Below are 19,971 nucleotides of genomic sequence, written 5' to 3' on the forward strand. Positions count from 1 at the left end.
AGGGTATGGGAACCCCGACTCCCCCCTCCCCCCCAAGCGTAACTTACAAGACAGTTGCATCCCCTCTATCGAGTGCTTTCCCTGTCCCTGTCGCCAAAGCCACCTGACCAGTCCCAGGAGTGCCTGGCAGCCTTTGGAGGGTACCCGAGAAGAGGAGTCCGGGAGAGGAGATGAGGACCAGGTGCTTTGAGAAGGCAGCTACCTGGGAGGAGGCGCTTCGAAGACCCCCCGCGGCGCGGGGCCAGGCGCTCTCTGCTGCCCCCCGCGGAGGCGCCCGCGTCCCAGCCCCGGCCCCCCCAGCGGCTCCTCGGGAATGCTGGGAATGTGAGTCAGGGCGAGCGGGCGAGCGCGCGGAGCGGCCGGGCGGGGGGCCCGGCAGAGCGCAGCTCTGGCAGCGCCGCGCGAGCGCGCGTCTCAGGACTGCGGCGGGTGCCGCCCCCTCGGCCGTCAGCCCCGCCCGGCCCCGCGCCCGGCCCCGGCCCTCCGAGCGGTGCCCTCCCTCTCCAGCCCCGCTCCACCTCCTCCTCCTCCTCCCTCTTCGGCTCGCTCGGGCTCCGGCTTCGGCGCCGGCTCCGGCTCCTCCCGGCCGCCCGGGGCCAGGGCGACGTGAGGTTGTAAAAATCCATGTGGGACGGCCCCGGGGCGAGCATCAGAAAGGTGAGACGTCGACGCCGGGGCTGGGGCCGCTGGGCGCCTGGCTCCCTCGGGGCGCGCGTGCCGGGCATCCCTCGTGCCGGGTCCCCCTCACTCGTGGGGAGCTGCAATGCGTTATCGCGGGGAGCCGAGGGGTGAACCATCCGCCTCCACCGGGGCTTTCTGGGGCGGAGGAAAGGATGGGGCGGCCTAAGGGCGGATTTGCCTTGATGTAGAAACCCCCGGATTGGAACAAGTGCACGGCTTGCTCTGGCGCGCGGGCGCCGCTCGCTCGCCCCAGCGGCCCGGGCCACCTCCCGCAGTCCCTCTCCGGCTGCCACCCTCACTGCCATCGCCTTTCTTCTCTCCAGCTTCCCCTCTTTCTCCTGGCTTTCCCCCTCTTGCCTCGAGGGTGGGTGTTCTCAGGGGCAAGGGTCTCGGGGAACCCCAAGCAGAACAAAGTGTTGAAAGGTGGAGCCCCAGTCCAGGGGGGTGGGGTGCCTGGCTGCCTCGGTGGGCTCCGAGGGGAGCGTGTTAAGAAAAAAAAAAAAAATCCGTGTCAGGGAAAATGAAGCCGGCTTTATTGGGGAGGGGTAGAGTGTGGTGGTGTATGAAAACGAATACGACGTGACATTAAATGGAACGACATTCCTTTCCTCTCCCTCCCCATCTCCGAATTTTACAAGAAAAGGCGTACTTAGAAGGTGGTACCTAATTTTTTATTCTCATTTAAAAAAAAATTCGCCCGAGCCTTTGAAAGATCATCTTAGGACAGTGAAGATTAAGGGCTGCTTTGGTGCGGGATAATAAAACAGCGCTCATAAACTCGCGGATCGGCCCGGCCTTATTTATTTTGTACTTAAGGGTCTCTGTTCTTGCCAAAGAGGGAGGGTCCGCTCTGTTATGAGCGGATCGATTTTAGGCGGCTACCTGCCTTTGCTGGATGAAAGGCAGTTTACTCCCGGAGTGGTGAATTGTCAGGTCCCTCTGTGATTGACAGTCACACCTGCCACTTATGTGGGCAGAACGGGGACCGGTAAAACCTCAAGAGCCAATCAACGCTCGGGAGAGGAGGGCAGCTCCCACTTGTCATGGTTAGTTTCCTGGTTGGCTTTTTAAATCAGTGGTTTTACTTAACCATTGGTTTCCACCAGGTATGAGGCTCCAGCTGTGAGAGGCAAGACAAGCGGGAAGGAAACTCTTGGAAAATGGGCTTAGAAGCAAGTATGCTTGACTCGTGTTTGTTTTTTCTTTCCTCTTTCTCTCCTCACTAGTTGTAGTTGGGGATGTTCAGGCCATTGGCTTAAAAATGAAAATGAAATGGATCTGTGTAAAAAAAATGCAATGATGGGGGTACGTATTGGGGGGTTAGAATCGTCCACCTATTTCTCTGGAATTGCAGGCTCCTTTATAAGAGACACCATTTACTGTTGAGCTCTCTGGGAAAAGGGTGTGGCACTTTGTCTCCTATGGTCACTCTTGTCCTTGTAAAGTCACATCGTTTTCTCAGTATACAGTTGTAATTGGCTCTTGGCTCTATTAATGGATTTATAAGATATTTTTGAAGCAGACAAGCATACTTTATTAGGATTACCATGAATAGAAGGGGTTCCTGTAGTTTTTGACAGTGTGACTCAACTTCTGGAAGTGAGGGCTTGCCTTCTTCACTTACAGTTTGGCTGTCAGTTTGGATGTGGCAGTGAGGTCAAGAAAGATCCCTTCCGGAGGGTAGAAGAGTTTGCCTTTAAGGTGAGTTTGCTTCTAAGGTGAGCCATCTTGTCTGTCTGCCTCTGTGCTTAAATAAAAACCCTGCACAGTTTGGGAGGGCGGTGTGTGGATGGTGATGGTTTCATCAGCAAGACTTTTCATGGGTGGCTGGAGTGTGGGCAGCAGGACCAGCTCCTCCTCATTCTCTATAAATGAAAGGCTTATTTTTTTCAGTGCCCTTCTCTCTGAATTCAGTAGAAAAATTACTGGTTGATCCTGTTACCTTATAGAAGCTGTATGTGGATGAGAATATAAAGCTGTGCCTTTGCTGTTTCGTGAACAGATTGTAAGCCAGAGTGCACTGATTAGGATGGTTTTCATGTCCAAGCCAGGTTTGTCAAGGTAGTATTATTACTATTGTGAAGGCTAGCACTTTGTAAATGTTAGCACTTTGTGGAGTATTTTACATGCATTATCTTTTTAAAAACTTTCAGAGCTCCTATGAGGTAGGGGTTATTATTACCCTCAAATTATAGGTAAGGAAGCTAAAAGGGATTATGTATCTTGCCACAGTTTAGGGTAAGAGTGAGCACTTGAGTGCACATTTCTCTGACCCAGAGCCTGTGACCTTGGCTATGGCCTTGAATTCAAATTTTGGTTGTGCCGTCTATGTGTCCATTCTGAAGTATGGACTTTTCCAGCATACATAAGTTCTATTTCGTTTAGAATCCACTGCGATGTTAATGTGTGCCTTGACTCTCTGAACTCCATCACTTCACCAGTAGATAAATTTAGTAACTTCGTGTATATTTCTAGTAAGTCAGCTTTGGCCCAGTGGAAATTTGGTTCCGAATGTAATGATGATTATTTAAAAGAAGGTAAAACAAAACAAAATCCTTACTCTTCTATTTTTACTGATACCTTATATTTCCAGTTGGAGTTCTGAATAGGTATAGGTTGAATATGGGCTCTTATCATTCATTTGGCTTTTTTTTTTCTTTTGCTAAGGGATTAGACTTTTATTTTCTCTTTCACCTTCAAAGAGACTCTTTTTCATTAGGGATAAAATATAATTGTATTTAAAATTATTCTATTGAAGTAGTGTGGCCCTCTTGTTTTATTATGTTGGAAAAGCCACAAGACTTAAGCCTTATCAGTGTTTCCCTTTGGTGAAATTCAATGATCGTGATTTGCCGAAAGACATATACTCAAATATTAGTTCGAATGAATGGTGTTGGAATCCATAAATTCACCTCAACAGATAGTCTTTGAGTTCGGTGAGGTTAATTTTGTATAATCTACATTTTTGTTTATCTTACTAGGGACAATCTTTAACCTCTTTTATCAGCTAAAAAGTTAACATTTTGGGGATGCCTGGGTGTCTCTTGGTTTAGTGTCTGCCTTTGGCTCAGGTCATGATCACATGGTCCTGGGATCCAGTTTTCCATTGGGCTCCTTGCTCTGTGAGGAGTCTGCTTCTTCCTCTTCCTGCTGCTCCTCCTGCTTGTGCTCTTTCTCTCTCTCTCTCTCTCTCTGTCAAATAAATAAATAAAATTTTAATAAAAAAAAAGAAGTTAACATTTTGGCTGTTATATGGGAGAACTACTTGCCAGCCAGTGGTTTAATTTCAGCAATTATTCCTTGATACTTTATTGTGATTTTCCTTATTTTAGAAAAATAGAACAAATGGGAAATGGAAAAGGACTGATATTAATGATAGTTGTAGGTCCTATATCTAAAACAGTTGATCCAAATGATCCAATCATCATTGGGTGTACCAAACACAGAGATTCTTCAGTCTGTTTTTTTTTTTTTTTTTTTTTGGTGTGTGTGTGTGAATAAAAGGAAAAAAAAGTAAATTAATATGTAAGAAATGCTAAGATATGTCAATTGATAAAGTTATATTAGTTGTGTATCAAAACTTCTTGGACTTACAGCAACAGGTATTAATTCTCACTCTCCTGAGTTTTTTTTTTTTTTTTAAAGATTTATTTATTTATTTGACAGACAGAGATCACAAGTAGGCAGAGAGGCATGCAGAGGGGTGGGGGGAGCAGGCTCCCCGCTGAGCAGAGAGCCCGTGTGGGGCTCAGTCCCAGAACCCTGAGATCATGACCTGAGCTGAAGGCAGAGGTTTAACCCGCTGAGCCACCCAGATGTCCCTCACTCTCCTGAGTTTTTAGGTTGACTCTAATTTGAGTCTAATTTAATCTAGGCTGGGTTCCCGGGTGGCTTTGCTGCTGGCTGCACTTGGTTTTGGTCTGCTATGTGTTCTGGGGCCGAAGTGGAAGGGATAGCAGCTACTTGAGGCATACCCTTCTCATGGTGGATAACTGGATTTGATAGCTGAGTCAAACTGCACAAGCAATGTCATCTTCACAAACAGCCTTTTTGGACATATAGCATGTCACATGGTGAAGATCAACATCCATGGATAAAAGTAGACTCTGCCCATAGTAGAGGAGGAGATATGTGATGAACTATAATCTGAACTCTGACAACATGTAGAACGTATGGTGTTTTAGAGAATTTTTTACTTTTTGCTTCTTATTCTTGGGGAATACAGTCTTCATCCCCTCACTCCCACAACTAACTTTATGACATATAAAGCTAGTGTTTTACTTTGACATTTCAGGAATATACCATATTTGATTCTAGAAGACTGACTGTAAATGTGGATATGAATATGTACATGCTGGGTGGCTGGGTGGCTCAGTTGGTTAAACTGCCTTTGGCTTAGGTCATGATCCTGGAATCCCAGGACTGAGTCCCACATTGGGCTCCCAGCTCAGTGGGGATTCTGCTTCTCCCTCTGATCCTCTCCCCTCTTATGCTCTCTCTCACTCTCTCTCTCTCAAATAAATATAATCTTAAAGAAAAATAGGTACATTAATTACTTAAATTATCAAGGCACTCTTTATTAGAACTACCGTGTTCCAAGAGACTATGCTCAATGGAATAATGAACGCAGGAGTTTTTGTCTGATGTGGGTTCATAGAACTTACTATTAGGAGTAGGTGTCAGGAAAGACTTCTTGGATTAAATGGCATTTTCCTGGACCTTGAAGCAGAGATACTGTGGGAGATACATATAGCATATACAGATGCTATATAGTAGAAATGTAAAAAGAACATCTACATATAATGAGTTATTCCATTTGGCCAGTGGGTAAGATAGGTAAATGGTGATAATAACAACAGTAATCATAATAATAGCAGTAATTACAGCTCAATTTTGATTGAGCAGCTAACTACTGTGCTTAGCACTTTATATAAAATATGTACTTTAATACTGAGTTAGACATTACTGATTGCTTATCCAATATTCCTCATCTCTTTTCTAACTAGAAGAACTCCAATTTTGCTTGAGGTGGGAATATGCCCATTTCACTTTCCAAGACTTCCGTAACAGCCCACAGCGGTCATGAGACTCAGGTCTTACAATGATATAAATAGATGTTGTTGGATGGGGGCTTTCCTGAAAGCTAAATGAGGAGGACACACTTGGCTAGTACACCCCAACAGCTTTGGCCCCTTTCTGCTTCTTGCTGCTGGGGACCTAGGTGCAGTGCCTGAAAGGACAGCAGCCAGCTACAGCAACAGAAATAGGACCATGTATTAAAAATGGCCAAGTTGGAACTTGGAAGGGTCTTGATCTTGATGACCTTGTTGAGCCATAGTACCAGCCTAAACGGACTGTTCCCAAACTTCTTCTTTCCTTTTTTTTTTTTTTTTTGGAGGGGGAGGGCAGAGGGAGAAGGAAAGAGAATTTTTTTTTTTTTAAAGATTTTATTTATTTATTTGACAGAGAGAGAGATCACAAGTAGGCAGAGAAGCAAGCAGAGAGCAAGAGGGGGAAGCAGGCTCCCCGCTGAGCAGAGAGTCCGAGGCGGGGCTTGATCCCAGGACTCTGGGATCATGACCTGAGCCGAAGGCAGAGGTTTAACCCAATGAGCCACCCAGGCGCCCCAGGAAAGAGAATCTTAAGCAGGCTCCGTGCCCAGCACGGAGCCCAACACTGGGCTCTATCCCAAAACTCTGAGATCATGACCTGAGCCAAAATAAAGAGTCAGACACTTAATCTTCTGAGCCACCCAGCACCCCCTTCCTTATACTTCCTATTGCCCAAAACCAATAACCTTCTTACTTGCAAGCCACTATTTGTTGCTTGCAGTCAAACATAATCCTCACTGTTACACTCGCTTAAGGGCCTCTCAAAGTAGACACCATCATACCAATTTTGTAGGAGAGAACATTGAAACTCAGATTAAGAACTAGCACAAAATCTAGGATTGATTACTATGTCGTTTCGACTTCCAGGCTCATCATCTTGCTTTTGGCTGGGCAGAATAAGTACTACAGCAGAGATGATGTTGGGAAAATAGGCTGGGGGAAAATTGAGGAGGTAGAATTCCCGGTTGAAAAGTGTGAGTTTTATTTCATGGGCTAGCAAGTATAAAATGATTTGAAAAAGGCAGAGACTGGAGGTTAGAAGACCATTGAGGTTTAAGTATGTGACACCCAGTGCTTTAGTGTGAATGAAGGTAGAGGAAAAGCTGGGCACAAAGCAGAGCTGGGAACATGAGAAGAGAATGGAATTGAGTGAATGCAAATCATAGGTGGCTGTTAACCTGTTCTGAGAACAAAATGAAAGTCTTCTGAAGGTTAGTATTAACGTCTACTAATGGCTTCACATTTGCCAGGAAGTGGGGAATGAGTAATGTAGAGAATTGCTAATGGGTTGTGAATCATTATTTAGTGCAGTAGAGTGGGGACTACTTATCGTCCATACCATTCGTTGTGTGACATGATCTTGGTCTGGGTCTGGCTCTCTTGTGCCAGTTAAAGGGAGCAGAGAAGAAGGGTAAGACCAGAGGGTGGTGCAGCGGTACAACAAATCCATCAAAGGACAGTGGCTAAGTATTCCAGAACTTTCCTGTGGCTGGGGTGGGGCGGGGTCACTTGAACTTCCTGGGTCTCTCTTCTTTCCCTCCTCTCTCTCTACATTTCTTTTTTAAAAGATTTTATTTATTTATTTGACAGACAGAGATCACTAGTAGGCAGAGAGGCAGGCAGAGAGAAAGAAAGAAGGAAGCAGGCTCCCCGCTGAGTAGAGAGCTGGACATGGGGCTCTATCCCAGATTCTGGGATCCTGACCCAAGCAGAAGGCAGAGGCCCTCCCCACTGAGCCACCCAGGTGCCCCTCTGCTTTTTTAAAAAATCTGTAAAACAAAGGATTTGGTTTACATTAGTGGTTTTCATAGGTTTTTCAGCTGTAGAAACTTTTCTCGTGTTTCCTAAAAAAAACAAAAAACAAAAAAACTTATCTGGCCCCTCCATACAGTTAGAGAAAAAAGCAGAGCTGCTCTGAAAAGTCAGAGTCTAGGTTTATGTTGTTTGAGATGCCTTCATATTGAGGTCGCTGCTCTCAAATGCTCCCTAAACACCTTCCCAGGTCTAGAATTTGAGAACCTTAGAGCGATGGAGTTGTGTTTTTGGAGCATCTTCTTTAACCAATCCCTTTGTTATTCCACAGCTTGTTGGTCTTTGTATCACCTTTGGTGGAGATCATTCATATTCTCCCTAGCTACGTTTCTCTCTTTCCTTCCACATAGAAGTGACACAAGCCACTTCCATGCTAGAATATTTAATTTCCGGTGTGAGACCCTCCAGTGCTCACTTCTGCTCTGATGGTCATGGAAGCATGTGTTGAGATGGAGCCTCCGTTTGCCTGGGTCCCTGAGTCAGTGAATGAGCAACTGGCATTGGATCTACAATGTGACCAAGAAAGAAACCTTTGTTGTTTTAAGCCATTGAGATTTTGTGATTGTTTGTTTTTGTGGCATTTTTTAAAAACCTTAACCTTTCTGATTATCGTTTAGTACATGTGACAAACTTCATTTACTTTACTTTTATTTTTAAATATTTTATTTTATTTTGGTTTTACTATTATTTTTTAAAGTGAGGGAGGGAGGGACAAGGGAGAGGGAGAGAGAAGAGGGGAGGGTCAGAGGGAGAGGGAGAGAGTCTTAAACAGGTTCCATACCCAGTGCAGAGCATGATCTCACAAACCTGAGAAAATGACCTGAGCCAAAAATCAAGAATTGGATGGTTAATCGACTGACTGAACCATGCAGGGACCCCTAAAAATTTTATTTTTAAGTAATTGCTATACACAGTGTGGGACTCAAACTCACTACCTGAGATCAAGAGTTGTAGTCTCCACCAACTGAGCTAGCCAGGTGCCCCATCTTTTAACTTACTTTTTACATGTCTCCTGGATCAACCTGAAGCTTGTCCAATTTGTCCTTACTTTGTGGTTAGGAAAGCAGGGGGTAGGCATCTATATTAGCTGTCCATGCAGGTCTCTGTACTAAGAGAGTCCTTGGATTGGAATACTTATGCTTAGTAACATTCACTTTCAAATTAAAAACAAAAAACAAAAACCAAAAAAACCTCTGAAGATATATTATGTAGTGTACCTTACTTTCCTTAAAAAAAGCGGGGGGGGGGACTTTAATTTAATGACCTTTTGCTTTTTTAAGTAATAGAGCTCAGTGTCTTGGAGAAGAATAATGAATATCAGTTACCATAATAATGGCTACTATTGATTGAGTACTTATTCATTGAAATATTTATTGAGCATCTACTATGGTGATAGGTACTGGGGAGGTATAGAGGTGAGCCATTGATAGTTCTTTACTTGGAGCTTACACTCTAGTTAGAAACTGTAGGTAAGTTAATTCTGTTCTGTGAAGGATACCATTTACTGAGCATTTACTAGGTGCTAGGTGCTTTGTATTCCTCATTTCAAACTACCTATAATGGTAGGTAATATTCTTATTTTATAGATGAGGAAACTGAGGCTCGAAGAATTTGTTAAGTTCTATGAAGGCAGTTGCTTTTGCTTTTTGCTGTATCCCCAGTGCCAAGAGGAGGGTTTTTGTTTTTGTTTTTTATAAAGTAGACTCCATGCCCAGTATGGAGCCCAATGTGGGGCTTGAACTCACGACCCTGAGATCAAGACCTGAGCTGAGATCAAGAGTCAGACACTTAATTGGCAGAGGCGCCCAGGCACCCACCCTCAAGAAGAGTTTTTAACACGTAGTAGATGCTCAAATAAATATCTGTTGATTGAACGAATGAACAGAAGAACTCGCTCAAAGCTAATGCCGTGGCAGATCTGGAATTTGAACCCCCATCTGCCTGATTCTCAAGGTCGTAAATTATTGCTTGCTGTAGAAAGAGCAGTGTGTGGCCCCATGATTGCAATAGAAGCAACAAGTAGCCCCTGTTGTCAGTGGGAAGGCATCATGAAGAGGCAGGCTGTTTTTCTTCCACAGCTAGGGCTGAGTCCTCTGTGTGATTTGCTATTAATTCTGCCTCAGCTGTGGAAGCTCAAGGCTACAACCTCAGTGACTTAATTGCTGATATAATTGGTCACCCCTCTCTTGGGCCAGTTCAGCTTCTGCTGTAGTCCGGTTTTCTTAGCTCTTGGCTGGCTCTGTTTCCCAATGTTGTGCTTCAGAGTTCTGCATTTAACTTTTTGGGTATTCCTTTTCCACTTCCATCTTTCAGATTTATTGCTTTGAAGGTCCAGGAAATCTCTGGTTGCTGGCACCTAGTGGGCACTCAACAAAATTAAAAAGAGAGAAGGAAGGAAAGGCTGCCAGCACTTTCAGGAAGAAACTAAGGGATTACTTTTTCCTGGAAGTCAGTAGTGAGATTGTGGCCCCAGCAGATGAAAAATATGGGTTGGGTCAGAGGGCATCCCTGGGATACCCCTGTAGATGGAAGGCCAGTGAGACGCTAGTCATTGGTGCCTTGCAGAAGCAGCTTTACTTTGCCGTTGCTTATTCTTTAGAGTGTACGTTTTGCTCATTTGATTCTCTTGTATGTATGCAGCGTGTTTGCGCGTGCGTGTGTGTATGTGGGGGGTGTCTGATAGTGTTTCTTTTTTTTCCCCCTTGCCTTACAGCTTTCCACCCCTAAAGGTAGTTGTCATTACATGATTTCAGAGTATGAATGAATTACAGGCAGCAAAGTGCCTTCCCCGTAAATGTATTAAGAGCAAACTATTAATTCAAGGCAACTCCTTAGTGGCTCAGAAGACAGGAGCTTGAGTGGGAATTGAGTGGGAATTGAGCAATGTTTCTGTTCTGTAGGAATATGGGATCCTTATACAGACTGAGAGAGACTTTCCCCTAAAGCAGTGTGGCTAATTATAGTAAGAAAGGGCAGGGTTTTAGACAACAAACTAAACCTAGTTGTGCATTGCAGTTACTAGCTCCTTTGTATCAAGTTTCTCTGAAACAAGGTGGGTGTGGTTGTGGGTGGGGGGGTTCATTCTTCTGTGGGTCCAAGGTGACTGAAGGTGAGGTCTGGGAGTTGCTCTGGGGGTGAACTCTGCTTTGAAGGTGGAGGTTTGAGCTGCTCTGCAAGATATGTGGTTGGATTGGTACCGTGATCTTGTTATTTTCTTGGTGATCCTGGTGGCCACCAAGATGGCTTTCTTTTTTTTTTTTTTTTTTAAAGATTTTATCCATTTATTTGACAGAGATCACAAGTAGGCAGAGAGGCAGGCAGAGAGAGAGAGAGGAGGAAGCAGGCTCCCTGCAGAGCAGAGAGCCGGATGCGGGGCTCGATCCCAGGATCCTGGGACCATGACCCAAGCCGAAGGCAAAGGCTCTAACCCACTGAGCCACACAGGCGCCCCCCAAGATGGCTTTCTTAAGCCTGGTTTCAGGCAGGTTAGCCATGCTGCCTTTCTGCCAGCCCTCTTAACATTAACTCTTACCACCTGGAGGAGCAAGACCGTGGTTTAAAAGGGCAGGATCCTGGGAGCAGTGTGGTTGACTCACATTTGGCTCTCAGGAGACGGCTTTTGATGTATTTTCTTTCTTTCCCATGATGCGTGTGTCTTTTTCCTTCTAGGTAAAATTCCCTCCCACCCCCTCTTTTGCATTTTGGCCCTTTAACCATCTTGTCCCTGGAACCTCTCCATGGGGGGGATGCAGGAGGTTTGGTTGTGAATGGGATGATAGCTTGGCATTCTTAGGGACTCTTTGAAAATAGATCTTGTTTGATGCTGGGTGGATACAAAGGCAGCTGAGTTTCAGGGACTGCTGTTCTTCAGGCTGGCAAGCACAGAGCAGTTAGCGGGGGTACACAGGGAAATTCTTTACCTTTTTTGTTAAGTCCAGGGAAAAGCTATCTTTTCATACACAGGCTTCAAATACTTTGACAGCCCATCTTGAATTCAGTAACACAAATAGTTGCTTAGAATAACTTCAGAGCAGATTCTTTTGGATAAAGAGACGTGAGCACTGACCTGTGAGTCAAAAGACCCAAGTTCCATTTTTGGCTTTGCCACTAGCTTTCTCCTTATTTGGGGAATCTCTTGGTATATGTCAAAATCAGGCTGGTCCTTTTCCAGATCTAAAGTGATATATATATATAGATATAGATCTAGATCTAGATCTAGATCTATATCTATATCTATATATATATATTTTTTACAATAGTTTCTTCTTGCAAAGAATCGATGGAGGAACTGTCATTGTATTAGCTGTTTTATCCTGGAAAACAAGAATGGCCAGTGTGCTTTCATGATGGACTTAATTAACAAAGAGTTAAGTGTTTGTATTATATAGTCACCAAATGTGTGTGTGCTCCTTGCCAGTCCTCTGCTGGGCACAATGGGGGTGCAATTATAAACCGAGCAAGTGATTTTTAGGGGCTCAGGGGTTGTATGTAGCCTTTAGTGGAGCACTAGACAAGTAAGCAGGCTGTTGTAATGGGAACTCTTATGGCGGGGCACCCAGGCTGCCATGGAGGACTTTAGGAGATTCATGGGTGAAGGATGAGGAGGTCTTCTTGAAGAGGGTGACACCTAGGGAGAGGCAGAGCATTAAGTGGTGTTAGCTGGGTGCTCTTGTTTTTGACGGTACAAATAACAGAGGGGACCGTCTAGGTCCCAAGATGAGCAAGAGAATGGGAGATTTGGGATTTGGGAGAATGAAAGACCTGTGGAACTGGATATTCGCTTGGCTGGGATGGGGGCTGATGAAAGGGGCAAGACAGAGTGGCAGGTGTGAAGACCCTATGATCCACTAAAGAGATGAGGTTTGAACTTAATCACTAAGCGGTTTCAGTCGGAGGCTGACATAAACCGAGATGCTGAATTCTCTATATTCTTCCATTCCACGTTCATGGCAATAACACCTGCTTTTGGTGTTTGTGGGAGGACGTGGGGTTTGGGGTGGGCGAGTGGAAGAATGGCCTGGAAAGCAATAGGAAGATTATGAATATGGCCTTGGGAATCCTAGCGGTGCCCATTCCGATTCCATTGACCAAACACAATTTATGCAACTTTCCTACCTTTAAAAGACCGCTTTCCAAGTGAAGTTGCTCCTGATCTGTAGTGGGACTCCACACTGCTTGTTGATTTTGAGAATCTCTCCAAATGTCTCCAGGGACCAAGTTCTTTTCAATGAGTTTTGAGCAGAGCCAGAGAGTATGGCGCTTGTTTTAAAATCCTTGCAAATGTTTACAGTTAATGGATGGCATTAAACCGCCTTTGTTAGACTAACAGAAGGCAATTCGTAATGTGAAGTTTCTGAAAGTGGTGTGAGAAAGCTCATGGGGGGAAATGATTTACTCCCTGAAATTTACAAGATTGAGTGTGCTGTAGCCACGACCAGTGTCCCATGCATCCCGGCCATACTCCTGTGACTTGACTTTGATGTGACTTACACCACTTTCGTACATCAGATGGTAACATGGCTAAACTGCCTTTTATACACTAATCTTGACTTTGATGCTTCAGCTGGTGAACCAGCATTCTAAACTATTGTAATCCTGACCTCAACTCATAACAAACGTTTTAGTTCACCAGCACCATCATCATATTTGTGTAGCAGAGTTTGTGTGATTATTTGAATATTTCTTGAATCTTGTCATTGTTTTATAAAAAGTAAGTGGAAAGGAAAAATATAGAATAATGTAGGGAGAAGTTTGAACCTCATAAACTTAATGTAATTGAGGCAAAGATGGAAACCATTAGACATGTCCAGTATGGATGGTTTACCTTTGGTCAGACGCTTTGGATGTAAGTCGGTCACCCCTGTATACCTGTGAAAGATAAGAACAAAGTTAAAGGCTCTGCATATATGAGATATTAGAAACAAGCTTTGGGGATTATGATAAAGGGCAAGTTGTAATTTGGGGTTTTATTATTAATTGGGTAACAGAGCTTCCCTTTTTAACATGTAAGTTTAGCAAATTTGTTCAGCTTTTTTTTTTTTTTAACATATTCTTAGAGCCATTTTCTATAAAAACTGGGGACAGAAACTGAATATCTCACCAGTCTTATTTAGGAATGTCCACCAGAGTCAGTAACCTATTTTTCTGGTTTGCTAATGGGCATAGGTGATCGCTGTGCTAACAAAATTCTCTGTGTGTTTTGGCAAGCAAGTAAAGAGAAACCAAAGCAAATAAAATGGTACTTAGCAAAGGATACACTTCAATGGATTTTCATGATTCTGTGGTTTCACTTGGTATACTGTAGAACAGAAAAAGACTAAAGTGCATCTTAAGTTTTCATCATAAGCCATAATGATGCTAAGATGGGATATTTGGAGGCAAAGAGCAAGGGTAGGCATTAAGGTTTGTGTGTAGTTAACCTCACCCTAATTCTTTAGGACGGGAGGATAGAGTGGTGATGTGTCTGTTTTGGAAAATCTGGTTGATATCTGGGAACTTATCTAACTTACTTTGTGGCCCTAGCCCACTTCCAAGTGAAGGATTGGATGGAATGCAAAATTCCAGTTCCTTTTGATGCCTCTTGTGTTTAAAGGGTGAATGATAAATCATGGAAGGTGCTAATTAGGTAGAAGATGGGATACAATAGCTCTTGCACTTTCAGTCTCTTCTGAAACTGAGAGACTTAGTTTATCTTCAGTTAAAAAGGCAAGTAACTATTGGATTAGAAGTTCAAGAAATTTACAGGTAGCTACTATGTGTCAGGCACTTTGCTAAGCATGTCCAAGACTTATCTCATTTAATCTTTACAATAAGTCCATGATCCAAGTATTATTTCTCATGATGAGGAAATTCATATTTAGAGAAGTTAAGAAACTTGCCTTCAGTAGCAAACCCTGAGACAAGCATACTTGTGAACGTAATTATTTGGGGGCATACAGGTATCACCAGTAGGTGAACAAGGGTGTGAAGGAGGAGAAGGCAGGCAACAGGCAGTAGCTTATTCAGTAAGCTGCTACAGTGGTGACTAGAGTTTAAGCTCACAAGGAAGTTCTGGAGATGGTGTAAAACACCTCCCTTAGATGATCTCACACGAGTGGTGAGGGAACAGGGATGTGTAACCACCCGCTTCTGTCAGTTGTTTTTTTCTTTTATTTTTTTAAACTTATTTTTATTGTTAACTTTATTTTTTTATTGTGGTAAAATATATATAACATGATATTTACAATTTTAACCATTTTTAAATTATACTTTTGTGGTATTAAGTACATTCACAATGTTGTGAAACCATTATGACCATCCATCTCCAGAATTTTTAATTTTTTTTATTTTAATTTTTTGGTGAGGGAGAGTGAGAAAGAGAGAGAGAGGGAGAGATTAAGAATGAGAGAGAGAATCTTAAGCAGGCTCCACACGCAGCATAGGACCCAGTGTGGGGTTGGATCTCACAATCCTAAAATCATGACCTGAGCCAAAATCAAGAGTTGGATGCTTAACCGACTGAGCCACTCAGGTATTCCATCTCTAGAATTTTTGCATCATCCCACATGGAAACTCTACACCCATTAAACAATGACTCCCCATTCCTTCCTGCCCCCAGTTCCTTGGCAGCCATGATTCCACTTTCTGTTTCTACAGATTTGACTAATCTAGGTACCTCATGCAAGTAGAATCATGCAATATTTGTCCCCTTTTGTCTGGCTTAATTCACTCAGCATAATATTTTCAAGGCTCATCTTTGATATAGCATGAGTGAGAATTTCATTTCTTCTTAAGGATGAATAAGACTCCATTGTATTTATATACCACATTTTGTTTACCCATTCATCCATTGATGGGAATCTGGTTTCTATTTTTTGGCTATTGTGAATAATGCTTCTGTAGACATTGATGTATAAGCATCTGTGCCAGTTGTTTTTGAGGGTGATTAATTCCCCTTGCACTCTATTTGGAACCCTGCAGGAGCAGAGTAGTTTTCCAAGGTTCAAAAGAAGTCCTCGGTAAAGATGCTGATGTTGGCGATATGAAGTCCTTTGGAGCACTCTAGAATTTTCAAGTCAGAGAGACATTAGTAGGGCACTTAACAGCATCTGCTCATAAGGTTGTTATACAAGGAAATGGAGAAGCTAGTAGTTGAATCTTGAGCTGTTGACTAAAAGCCCATTCTTTTCATTGCTCTGCACTGAGCTCCCTTTAATTACAAGTATAATAGCACTGGGGTATGAAGATGAATGAGACATGGTTATTGCCTTTAAGGATCTGTCAGGGTTGAATCCTCTGTCTGCAAAAGGTTCCCAGGAAGACGGTGGCATTATTTAGTACAATCTGGAACTTACAGAACCAGTCACTGTAAGATGGAATCACAGATAACAGGTGCATGGGATCCCTTTTTCTTGACATCCTATGGTGAGGCATGCTTGGACCAGACATGACTGGAAGCTTCATGGGACTGTGTTCCAGGGCAGGCACTCACACATGTGGAGACCATTGGTGTTATGAGTTGCAGCCTACACGCATTGATGTTTCCTGCTATTCACTTGAGCTGTTTGCATAACTATATTATCTTTGCAGGGTTTATCCTCCTTTAAGTCTTTCCAACCATTGTCTTCCTCTAGATGTCCAAGCATTAGGAATAGCTATTTGTTAGGAAAGAAATCAGAGCCCAGGAATGATAAAAAGAATACATTTGGAGGCAGTTAAAACGGTTGGTTATGTATGTATATCTCTGCCTCAAAATACATCATTTACAAGTGATTTGCATTTATTTAGAGACCTAACATAAGATATTTTATCCCTGAAGGAATGACATTACCAGATTGATATTGTGGCAATAGGAGGAAAGATATGAGAAATAAATCAGCGAGAAAATGCTGCTCTATATTTTAACCTAAATGTTAAATATTTTGTTTTAGGACTGCAGTTGTGGGAGCTGAGTGTATTAATCAGATACTGCTAGGTTATGCTGAGATAACAACCTTCAAATCTCAGTGGTTTATTTCTCTCTCATGGGTTGTCTGTGGTGCTGCCCTACATTGTCTTTATTCCGGTTCTCAGGCTGAAGGAGTGGTCTCTTTCTTGGATGAGCCAGTCTTACTGTGAAGAAGAAGAAACCAATGGATGGCGCATAAGATGGCTCTTACAGCATCTGTTTGGATCTGGCATGTGTTACCTCAGCTCACATTGCATTTGGTGAAACAAGACACATGGCCAAGGCCGATGTCAGAGGGGCAGGACGGATTCTCCTCTTACGGAAAACAGACTGGGAATGAACTAACTAGAGAGGACAGTGAATATTTTGAACAAATGAGGCAATTTGCTGCACTGGCAAAAATTTTACCTTCATGAGCAAATTGCTTAGCAACCTTTTTAATCAGCCAATCTTTGTAGAGCCATTGCAACATGTTTAATATTGTTATTCCTCTTTTATACATAATACATTGTGCTTAAAGGTCTAGCTCTCTTCCTGGAATCCATGTAAAACCACGCACATAAGTAGTAGTATTATTTCTAATAATTCAGTCAATTTACTGTCTTTCAAGAACTGATTATAGAGATTAAAGAGAACATAAGGCTCAAAATTCGAATGATTTTCGTATCATATGTGAAATTAATAGAAAGCAAAGAACTAAATATTAACAACAAGAATATTGATGAAGATGAGGTTGTACTGGTATTTACTAAGCTTCAGTCACTGTGCTGAGCACTTGCACTTTCTCTGATTTAATCAGGACTCACCTTAGTTTTGTGAAGTAGCCAATCTTCCATTACTCCATGGAGGAATGGAGCCATTACTCCAGAGGCCATTGTTATTCACTGAGGCTCAGAGAGGTTTGTTAACTTGCTCAAGGTTAAAAAGATAATAAATGTGGATTCAGAACTCAAACAGCTAATGAATATGGGATTCAGAACTTAAACAGAATTTCTTAAAAGTTGGATGAGATCCTCTCCCCCCCCCCCCCCCGCTTTTTAAAAATATTTTGTTTATTTTTGAGAGGGGGCGGGCACACACACATGCACAGGAGCTGGTTGAGGGGAAGGAAGGAGGGAACAGAGAGAGAAGCAGGCTCCCCTCTGAGCCAGGAGCCCAACTAGTGGCTCCATCCCAGAACCCTGGATCTTCACCTGAGCTGAAGGCGCCACCTAGGTGCTGAGATGAGATACCTTATAAAGAAATGATTTATAGCACCCCAGGGTTGACTTAAATCATTGTATTGTAATTATTAGACTACGTAATGTTTAATGATTGTAATGTTAAGATGTAATGTAATTGCAGGTGAGGTTTTTTTGGTTTTGTTTTTTGTTTTTAGTTCCTTCTCCTTTATAAAACCTTAGTCAATTTGGAAATTAAATATACTTCAGGACACGCGACTGGCTCAGTCCGTGGAGCATGTGACTCTTGATTTTGAGGTGGTGGGATTGAGACCCGCACTGGGTGTAGAGATTACTAAAAATAAATAAACTTAACAAAATAAATTAAGTACACTTCATATTACTAATTCAAATAGAGAAAATTAATTTAACCACATTAACTAAGTTACTGCTTGTAATAAGTGTGATAAACATATAAAAAGCTGCTTCCTATTCTGGGTGGGTTCTTTGGCAGTCAGCTGCTCTACCCTGCTATGTACTGGGTGGTAACTTAGTTCTCCCATCACATTCGCAATATGCAACTTCTGGGAAACTCCGATTCACGCCAAGGAGCTTGACCTCCCTTACCTTTCACTGAGTAAGAACACATCATTTAGATTCCCAAGTCCATCTTTTTTCCTTTCTCAATGACCCAAGGTGATTCCTGAGGGTAGGGCTTGTTGTTCAAACACAGTGGGCATAGCTGCTTTGATGATCAAGGGTATCCTTACATTATTTGTTTTTAGAGTATTGAAATAAAAACAACCTGAAATTGTCATGAGTTTTAGAATTTTTTTTTAAAGATTTTATTTATCTATTTGACACACACACAGTGCACAAGCAGGGGGAGTGGCAGGCAGAGGGAGAGGGAGAATCGGGCTTCCCACTGACCAGAGAGCCTGATTCAGGGCTCCCTCCCAGGACCAGGAGATTAAGACCTGAGCTGAAGGCAGACGCTAAACTGACTGAGACACCCAGGAACACCGATAGTTTTTTAAAAGAATTTATTTATTTACCAGAGAGACAGAGAGAGAGCGAGCATGCATAAACAGGGGGATCGCAGGCAGAGGAGAAACAGGCTCCCCGCTGAGCTGAGCAAGGAACCCCATGATGGACTCAGTTCCAGGACCCTGGTATCATGACCTGAGCCGAAGGCAGACGCTTAATGACTGAGCCACACAGGAGCCCCTATAAATCCTTTTTTTTTTTTCCCCCCAAAGATTTTATTTATTTATTTGACAGACAGAGATCACAAGTAGGCAGAGAGGCAGGCAGGGGGTGGGGGGAACAGGTTCCCCGCTGAGCAGAGAGCCCGATGCGGGGCTCGATCCCAGGACCTTGAGATCACGACCCTGGCCAAAGGCAGAGGCTTTAACCCACTGAGCCACCCAGGCACCCCGCCCCTATAAATTCTTTATACACAGCTGTGAATCTGCCCCCTCTCAGTACTTGACCAGGTTAAAAAACGGGGTTTTGTCTCTCTAGCACTACTCCGTCTTCTGTCATAAGACTCTCCATCTGCGGCAGCACCCTGTACTCCTAGAGAGGCTCTCATCTATTTCCAGTGTTCCCAACACCTGGCAGCCTGCACAGTAACTAGAGTTATTGCTCATGGTACCTGAATAAAGGGGCTGTGGCTTCCCCTTTGAAATGGAGGACTTGGGGTCTCTGGAAGGTCAGAAACCATATGACAGACTTGTTCTCTAGAAATATTGTTGAAGAGATTTTAACTATGTGCTGTAATTTCCCTTCTAATATATTTTTATATTTGATAATTCACCCTTATCTGTGCACTTAGAGATTTAACTGAGTTTCTTGATGACTTAATGTAGATATTGACTCTCATTCACTGTAATTTCAGGTTTTTTTGAGGCATTTCTGAGTACCATTCAGCACTGCCTTGCACTCGGCCCTTGCTAAAGTCTCATGTGACTCCTTCATGGTAATCAGTCATATTTTTTGAGAGACCCCAGAATTAAGATACTGCATTTATTCTTTCTCTTCTTTGCAGAATACATAGATGAATGCTTGTCTCCAGAATGTGCACATTGAAGCCATTTCCCATCTCTTGCTGTTGATGGTGGTCCTTTTTTTTCCTTCTTTTTTGGGAATAGTTTAAATCTTCGCCAGAATTTTTCCTTATGTGCATGATTATGTGTATATTCTTTTCTAGCCAAAGCCTATTTAGACATAATCCTTCATGTTGATTTTAAATATAAAAAAATTTTGTGTGATTGAGTTT

At 43.0% G+C, this 19,971-nt stretch overlaps 1 protein-coding gene across 1 annotated transcript in view; it reads left to right on the forward strand.

Moving 5' to 3' along the window:
• Positions 1-355: 355 nt before the first annotated feature.
• Positions 356-19,971, forward strand: part of ERC2 (ELKS/RAB6-interacting/CAST family member 2) — a 922,859-nt gene continuing 903,243 nt past the window's right edge. The window contains 3 exon segments of the mRNA XM_082738672.1: positions 356-657; positions 1,788-1,857; positions 2,308-2,382. The gene's annotated coding sequence lies outside the window, so the exon portion shown is untranslated.

The sequence above is a fragment of the Mustela nivalis genome (assembly GCF_964662115.1).
Source record: "Mustela nivalis genome assembly, chromosome: 1".
NCBI lineage: Eukaryota > Metazoa > Chordata > Mammalia > Carnivora > Mustelidae > Mustela > Mustela nivalis.